The sequence below is a fragment of the Myotis brandtii genome, unplaced genomic scaffold, assembly GCF_000412655.1.
Source record: "Myotis brandtii unplaced genomic scaffold, ASM41265v1 scaffold240, whole genome shotgun sequence".
NCBI lineage: Eukaryota > Metazoa > Chordata > Mammalia > Chiroptera > Vespertilionidae > Myotis > Myotis brandtii.
This window is the reverse complement of record NW_005359064.1, coordinates 1362789-1370971: the sequence shown is the minus strand read 5'-3', so window position 1 is coordinate 1370971 and position 8183 is coordinate 1362789. Positions and strand designations below refer to the sequence as shown.

General features: G+C 53.9%; 1 long non-coding RNA gene across 1 annotated transcript in view; it reads left to right on the top strand.

Moving 5' to 3' along the window:
* The first annotated feature begins 3004 nt into the window (after positions 1 to 3004).
* Positions 3005 to 8183, top strand: part of LOC106726218 — a 9807-nt gene continuing 4628 nt past the window's right edge. Inside the window, exons 1-2 of the long non-coding RNA XR_001362244.1 lie at positions 3005 to 3877; positions 6736 to 6826. This is a non-coding gene — a long non-coding RNA (uncharacterized LOC106726218). The remainder of the gene's footprint in view (positions 3878 to 6735; positions 6827 to 8183) is intronic.

Here is an 8183-nt window from a genome sequence, read left to right as displayed (position 1 = left end):
GGGCTGTACACTGAGGGCTGGACACTGAGGGCTGTACACTGAGGGCTGGACACTGAGGGCTGTACACTGAGGGCTGGACACTGAGGGCTGTACACTGAGGGCTGGACACTGAGGGCTGTACACTGAGGGCTGGACACTGAGGGCTGTACACTGAGGGCTGGACACTGAGGGCTGTACACTGAGGGCTGGACACTGAGGGCTGTACACTGAGGGCTGGACACTGAGGGCTGTACACTGAGGGCTGGACACTGAGGGCTGTACACTGAGGGCTGGACACTGAGGGCTGTACACTGAGGGCTGGACACTGAGGGCTGTACACTGAGGGCTGGACACTGAGGGCTGTACACTGAGGGCTGGACACTGAGGGCTGTACACTGAGGGCTGGACACTGAGGGCTGTACACTGAGGGCTGGACACTGAGGGCTGTACACTGAGGGCTGGACACTGAGGGCTGTACACTGAGGGCTGGACACTGAGGGCTGTACACTGAGGGCTGGACACTGAGGGCTGTACACTGAGGGCTGGACACTGAGGGCTGTACACTGAGGGCTGGACACTGAGGGCTGTACACTGAGGGCTGGACACTGAGGGCTGTACACTGAGGGCTGGACACTGAGGGCTGTACACTGAGGGCTGGACACTGAGGGCTGTACACTGAGGGCTGGACACTGAGGGCTGTACACTGAGGGCTGGACACTGAGGGCTGTACACTGAGGGCTGGACACTGAGGGCTGTACACTGAGGGCTGGACACTGAGGGCTGTACACTGAGGGCTGGACACTGAGGGCTGTACACTGAGGGCTGGACACTGAGGGCTGTACACTGAGGGCTGGACACTGAGGGCTGTACACTGAGGGCTGGACACTGAGGGCTGTACACTGAGGGCTGGACACTGAGGGCTGTACACTGAGGGCTGGACACTGAGGGCTGTACACTGAGGGCTGGACACTGAGGGCTGTACACTGAGGGCTGGACACTGAGGGCTGTACACTGAGGGCTGGACACTGAGGGCTGTACACTGAGGGCTGGACACTGAGGGCTGTACACTGAGGGCTGGACACTGAGGGCTGTACACTGAGGGCTGGACACTGAGGGCTGTACACTGAGGGCTGGACACTGAGGGCTGTACACTGAGGGCTGGACACTGAGGGCTGTACACTGAGGGCTGGACACTGAGGGCTGTACACTGAGGGCTGGACACTGAGGGCTGTACACTGAGGGCTGGACACTGAGGGCTGTACACTGAGGGCTGGACACTGAGGGCTGTACACTGAGGGCTGGACACTGAGGGCTGTACACTGAGGGCTGGACACTGAGGGCTGTACACTGAGGGCTGGACACTGAGGGCTGTACACTGAGGGCTGGACACTGAGGGCTGTACACTGAGGGCTGGACACTGAGGGCTGTACACTGAGGGCTGGACACTGAGGGCTGTACACTGAGGGCTGGACACTGAGGGCTGTACACTGAGGGCTGGACACTGAGGGCTGTACACTGAGGGCTGGACACTGAGGGCTGTACACTGAGGGCTGGACACTGAGGGCTGTACACTGAGGGCTGGACACTGAGGGCTGTACACTGAGGGCTGGACACTGAGGGCTGTACACTGAGGGCTGGACACTGAGGGCTGTACACTGAGGGCTGGACACTGAGGGCTGTACACTGAGGGCTGGACACTGAGGGCTGTACACTGAGGGCTGGACACTGAGGGCTGTACACTGAGGGCTGGACACTGAGGGCTGTACACTGAGGGCTGGACACTGAGGGCTGTACACTGAGGGCTGGACACTGAGGGCTGTACACTGAGGGCTGGACACTGAGGGCTGTACACTGAGGGCTGGACACTGAGGGCTGTACACTGAGGGCTGGACACTGAGGGCTGTACACTGAGGGCTGGACACTGAGGGCTGTACACTGAGGGCTGGACACTGAGGGCTGTACACTGAGGGCTGGACACTGAGGGCTGTACACTGAGGGCTGGACACTGAGGGCTGTACACTGAGGGCTGGACACTGAGGGCTGTACACTGAGGGCTGGACACTGAGGGCTGTACACTGAGGGCTGGACACTGAGGGCTGTACACTGAGGGCTGGACACTGAGGGCTGTACACTGAGGGCTGGACACTGAGGGCTGTACACTGAGGGCTGGACACTGAGGGCTGTACACTGAGGGCTGGACACTGAGGGCTGTACACTGAGGGCTGGACACTGAGGGCTGTACACTGAGGGCTGGACACTGAGGGCTGTACACTGAGGGCTGGACACTGAGGGCTGTACACTGAGGGCTGGACACTGAGGGCTGTACACTGAGGGCTGGACACTGAGGGCTGTACACTGAGGGCTGGACACTGAGGGCTGTACACTGAGGGCTGGACACTGAGGGCTGTACACTGAGGGCTGGACACTGAGGGCTGTACACTGAGGGCTGGACACTGAGGGCTGTACACTGAGGGCTGGACACTGAGGGCTGTACACTGAGGGCTGGACACTGAGGGCTGTACACTGAGGGCTGGACACTGAGGGCTGTACACTGAGGGCTGGACACTGAGGGCTGTACACTGAGGGCTGGACACTGAGGGCTGTACACTGAGGGCTGTACACTGCGGACTGTACACTGAGGGGCTGTACACTGAGGGCTGCACACTTAGGGGCTGTACACTGAGGGCTGTACACTGAGGGGCTGTACACTGAGGGCTGTACACTGAGGGGCTGTACACTGAGGGCTGTACACTGAGGGGCTGTACACTGAGGGCTGTACACTGAGGGGCTGTACACTGAGGGCTGTACACTGAGGGGCTGTACACTGAGGGCTGTACACTGAGGGGCTGTACACTGAGGGCTGTACACTGAGGGGCTGTACACTGAGGGCTGTACACTGAGGGGCTGTACACTGAGGGCTGTACACTGAGGGGCTGTACACTGAGGGCTGTACACTGAGGGGCTGTACCACTGAGGGCTGTACACTGAGGGCTGTACACTGAGGGCTGTACACTGAGGGCTGCACACATGAGGGTGCAGCTTATCTGTCTGTCATGCACTGGGAATTACGGAGAAGATACATTGAAGTGCTTTGGAAGGAATGGATGCTGTACTCAGGAAAGAGCATGGTTTTCCTGTGGCATAAAATCTCTAGGTTTGGAAGTTTTATTCCCTTAGTAAGTCTTTCCTATACTGTGCTGCCCTGTGGACTGGAGTGTTCGTGTAATGCATAGAGTTGATACCATTTGTCCGGACTACTTAGTGAAGAGATTTTCAAGATTTCTGGGTGGAGGCTGAGCCTGCTAATAGGGAACACACGCGTTCAAGCCACACCTGTCCCTGTATGTAGGCAGCACAGCCTCAGGGCCCGCCAGTTTTCCATGCCGAGCTTCTGTGATGTTCAAAGTCAGCGCTGAGGTCCCTGCACTCGATAGAGACATGCTTATTTTATTTTTTCCTTTTCCTGGGAGCCAGACTCTGCCATTCATCGCACAAATTTATTTCTAAGGACACGTTCCTAGTGTGACATTTAAAACGGATCCCGTTTGGGGTTGATAATCTTCAGTCAGGCTGGGTACGATCCTGTGCAGTGGAATCACTTCGGGTAGCAGCTCACGGCATTGTGCCTGTTAGAGCCAGAGGCCTTAGGGGTCAGCCAGTCTCATTTGGCAGAAAAGCTAACACAGGTCAGAGAGCTGCTGCATAGAGCAGAGCTGGGCTGAGGCGGGGCAACACCTCGCACCCTCTGCTGTCTGATTTCATCGGAGATGTTTGCCCACGTTTGGTGGGGGCACTGAAAAGAGAGAAGATGTGGCAACTTGTGGCCGTGTCAGAAAGATGAGCGGCAGGAGCATGTCCCAGCTGGGGAGCGAGCATTCTACCGCTGTGGGAAGCACGGGTATGATCCAGGGTGCCCCGCGTCTGTGGGTGTGCCGGGCCCTGTGGGCCCAGACTGGCCCCCATTGTCTGCTCACCCCTTGCTGGCTCTGTTCCCTGGGAACATTACTTGAACTCTGTGGCTTTCATTTTCTCAGTTGTAAATTGGGAGTAGGCATACTTTCTCAGGAACGCTGCTCCGAAGATGCGGAGAGATAACACAGAAAAAGTCTGGGCACACTGCGGGCACAGAGCCAATGCACAGCGCCAATATGTATGCTCTCTAGTTGAGTGACGCCCCATCGCTCTCTCCTGCCTGACTCCTCACTCATTTCTTAGACCTTAAGCTTCCCCTCCAGGCTCTCAGTGAACAGGCTGTATGCCTCTCCCTGCCAGGCAGCTGTTCAGGTTCCAATGGCAGATGGCCAGCGTCCTCCTGCCGTTAACATCTGACAGTCTTTGTGAACAGTAAGGGCTCGGGCCTGCCTTGACTGGCGACCCACAGCACCAGACCCACGGTTTCTGTTGGCAGTTTCTGGCACCATAGGGGCAGGGCCAGACCCCTGGGGACAAAGGCAGCCTCAGGAGGCAGGACGCCAACATGAGTTTGGGGAGCCTCATTCTCTAGACTGCCTGCCAGTCCTTCGGAGGCCTCCAGCTTTAAGCCCGCTTCTCTGTATTGTTCCAGATAAATTCATTCAACAAGCGTGGGCCCAGCAGTAGGCTCAGTGCTCAGGACACAAACTGAGTAAGATGGAGTTTCTGTCCTTGAGTTGCCCCTGGTCTCATGAGCTGGATGCTTAGACAATGAGACGGGGAAGACAACCAGCCATGACAATTCAGTGGTCTTATCAGAGAGGGACAAGTCACATCTGCCACCTTTTCAGGGCCGACTCTGCTTCCAGCACTGTTCCTACAAGATCTTATATCATTTAGTCCTCATTTAGGGCAATTACCCTCACATTACAGATGCAGAAGCTAAGGCCTGGAGAGGTTAACAACCTGATCAAGGTTGCCCAGCCTGTCTGGGTAATCAGAGTTGAAACTGACACACTACACTCAAGACGTGCAAAACCAAGGCTCCTCTGTGACCAAGCTCATCTCATGCTGGGTGAGCTTCCCGCTGACGGCAGCACCAACATAACCATGCTCCTGATATGTAGCTCCATCTCTCCCCGCCCTTTGTAGTGTAAGACAGTGATTTTGAAATCCAGCTGCCTACTGGGGCTCTTTCCTTCATCCCCCTCCCCGTTCCTAACATTCACCTGGGTTCAAGCAGGAGCTCACGTTTCCTCCTGACACACCTCTCTACCCTGGCTCCCACTGGCTGAGGAGTGGCCCCTCGGCCCTGGTATTTGGGTGATGAGCTGGGGAGGGGCTCTGCAGGTCCCACCTGATTGTTTGGGAGCTACACAGGCCCTGGGGCTGGCAGGTGTGCAGCTGACCTGATTTGAGGTCTGGTTTTTAAGCACCATCAGAGTCTAAAGTCTCTATAACTCACCCACTCCTCAATCCCGTGCCCCACCCCCACCCGTCCCCAGCCGACTTTATCTCACCTCAGCTCCAGCTGGTGCCCCAGGTCTCCCATGTCTCTGCTCTGACCTGACCCAACCCTAGGGGCTCTCCTGCTCCACTTAGCTCCCCCGACCTGGGTGTGCCATGGCAGGCCCCAGCTCCTTGCAAGCCCCTCCCCCCCAGAAGTCACCCAGGACTATCTAGACCCCAAATTATCTAGTTCAAATCAGCCAAGCCCGGCTATTGAGCAGCTGTAAGTTGAAAATTTGGAATTTAGAAAGCCTGTTCTCTCTCCACGTGTGAATGGTTTGACTGTTATCTCACTACCTGACTCTAGTAAGTCAGCCTGCGGCTCAAAGCACATCGAGGACCTCTGTGTTCCAGGCAGCACCTGCTCAGGCATCTTAGTTGAGTGAAAACCCTCATGGCTGAGCTTCAAAGGTGGAAAGGCTGCAGGAAACAAACCTGCCCGGTGATGAGGGAGAAGGCCTTAGGAGGCATTTCAAAGAAACGGTTCCCTCAACACACAGCAGAGGCAGGCTTTGCAACCTGCCTTCCTGTGCTGCTTTTATTGGGCTGTCGTGCCTCTATCCATGCATGGAGCACAGAGGAGGAGACCTTAATGGCCAGGCTGGGGCGAGGGGAGCAGCAGGACACCTTGGAAAAGGTGACTTCCAGCTTAATCTAAGAGTTAAGCGAATCAATTATTAATGGGCTAGTGTTGGGCGTAAAAGAATCAGCCCGGGGAATGGAAGTGTGAGAAGACAGAATAATTTGTGGAATTGAATGTATTCGTTGTCTCCTTCAATAAGTGAATTTTGAGCAGCACAATTGCTAGGCCTGGGCTGAGTTCTGGGGATGGAGTGACACTGGTATCACAGCTTATAATCAAACGAGTTTCCCCTCCCCACCTGTGGGGCTGCTGGGCAACTCTGTGGGTGGTGGTGCGGTGTTCACCATGAGGAGCACAGGAGGGTGGAGGGCGTGTGGGACAAGCAGTATAGACAGCGAACTTGCCATGTTAGTGAACAGTTTCGCAGACATTGAGCTGGGCCAGTTACCCCTTGCTGGGTAACAAACCACCCCTCACCTCAGTAGTTTAAAACAACAACCATTTCATTATTTGACTGACTCAGCTGGGTGATCTACTTCTTGTGGTATCAGCTGGGGCTGCAATCATCGAGGCTGGAGAGTCTGACGGTTCAGTCCCATGAGGCCTTGGAGGGATGGTTAAATCTGCACTCAGCTGAAAGGGTGGGGAGCCAGGTCCCGTCTCTCTCTCTCCTGCGCTCTCTCTACGCAGGCTTGGGGCTCTCTTTCCACATGCTATCTCCGCATAGTCTCTCCATATGGTTTCTCCAACAGGACAGCCAGACTTCTCACATGATAATGGTTCAAGGTTCCTAAAGGCATGTGATCCAAGAGACAAGAAGCAGCACTGCTGAGCCTCTTAAAGGTTAGGCTGGAATGTCGACCACATTTCCCCTGGAGTCACAGGCCAGCCCAGGTTCAGTGTGGGAGGGGATTCTACAAGGCAGGAATATTTGGAAGTGTAGTTCATTGTGGGAGTGTAGTCATCTTTGCAGACTAGCTAGTCTGTTAATATGTAAATGCACTTGAAACATTTACTGTAACAACATTTTATTTTCAAGGTTAACACCATAATCATCATAATCATATAATGTTTTTGGGGGATCATATTACACCTATTGCCCTTTAACCACTTTTCTTTCATTCAACAATATATCATAAATATTTCCTCAAGTAATTCAATATTCTTCTACAAAAGTACTTTAAAATGTATTAACTATACAGTAGAGTACACAGATTTTAATTTGTATAGCTCAGTGCATTTTTACATATGTGTTCACCTGTGTAGTGTTCCCCTGTGTTGCATCCACCCTGGCCCTTTGCAATCTGAAAATTACCTAACAAACTGCAGCTGGGCCAGACAGACCTAGAACTTCCAAGAGAAGGCCCAAGGTCCCACAGCAGCTTGCATTGCTTCACAGCTGGGCCTCATCTGGGCACCTCCAAACCCCAAACAAGGAAGGGGAATCTGCAGATATCTTCGTAGCTCCTGCTGAGTAGCCTCAGGCAGAGGCTAAATTAGCACCTCTTTAGAGATCCAAGAGCCAGTGTACCCAGTGGTCAGAGTGGGACCATCCAGATTACAACTCCTCAGATCCATAAGGGACACACTCAGGGGGCAGACTCAGTGAGCACCAAAGCCCCACTGAAGCAAGTCTTGCCCCAGAAGGGTGTCTTCAGCACAGAAGTTCTCCCACCATAGACACAGCTGATTCTCACAGCCAATTGGCCTGGAGGTCAATTCCTCCCAGTGACACCTAAAACAATCAAGGCATAACTACAACAAGACTGTGCACAAAGCCCACAAGGGGGTGCACCAAGAGTGTCCACCTCAGGTAACTGGGGAGGCTGAGCCACTGGGCCCTATAGGACACCTAGCACACAAAACCACTCTACCAACACAGGGAAGCAGACAAAATGCGAAGACAAAGAAACAGGTCACAAATGACAGAAATGGAGGACAGCAAACGACTGGATATAGAGTTCAAAACCACGGTTCTAAGATTTTTCAAGAATTTTATGGAAACCGCCGATAAATGTATTGAGATCCTTAAGAAATCTAGTGAGACCCTCGATGTTGTGATAAAGGACCAACTAGAAATTAAGCATACACGGACTGAAATAAAGAATATTATACAGACTCCCAACAGCAGACCAGATGATCGCAAGAATCAGGTCAAAGATTTGAAATACGAAGAAGCAAAAAACACCCAACCAGAAAA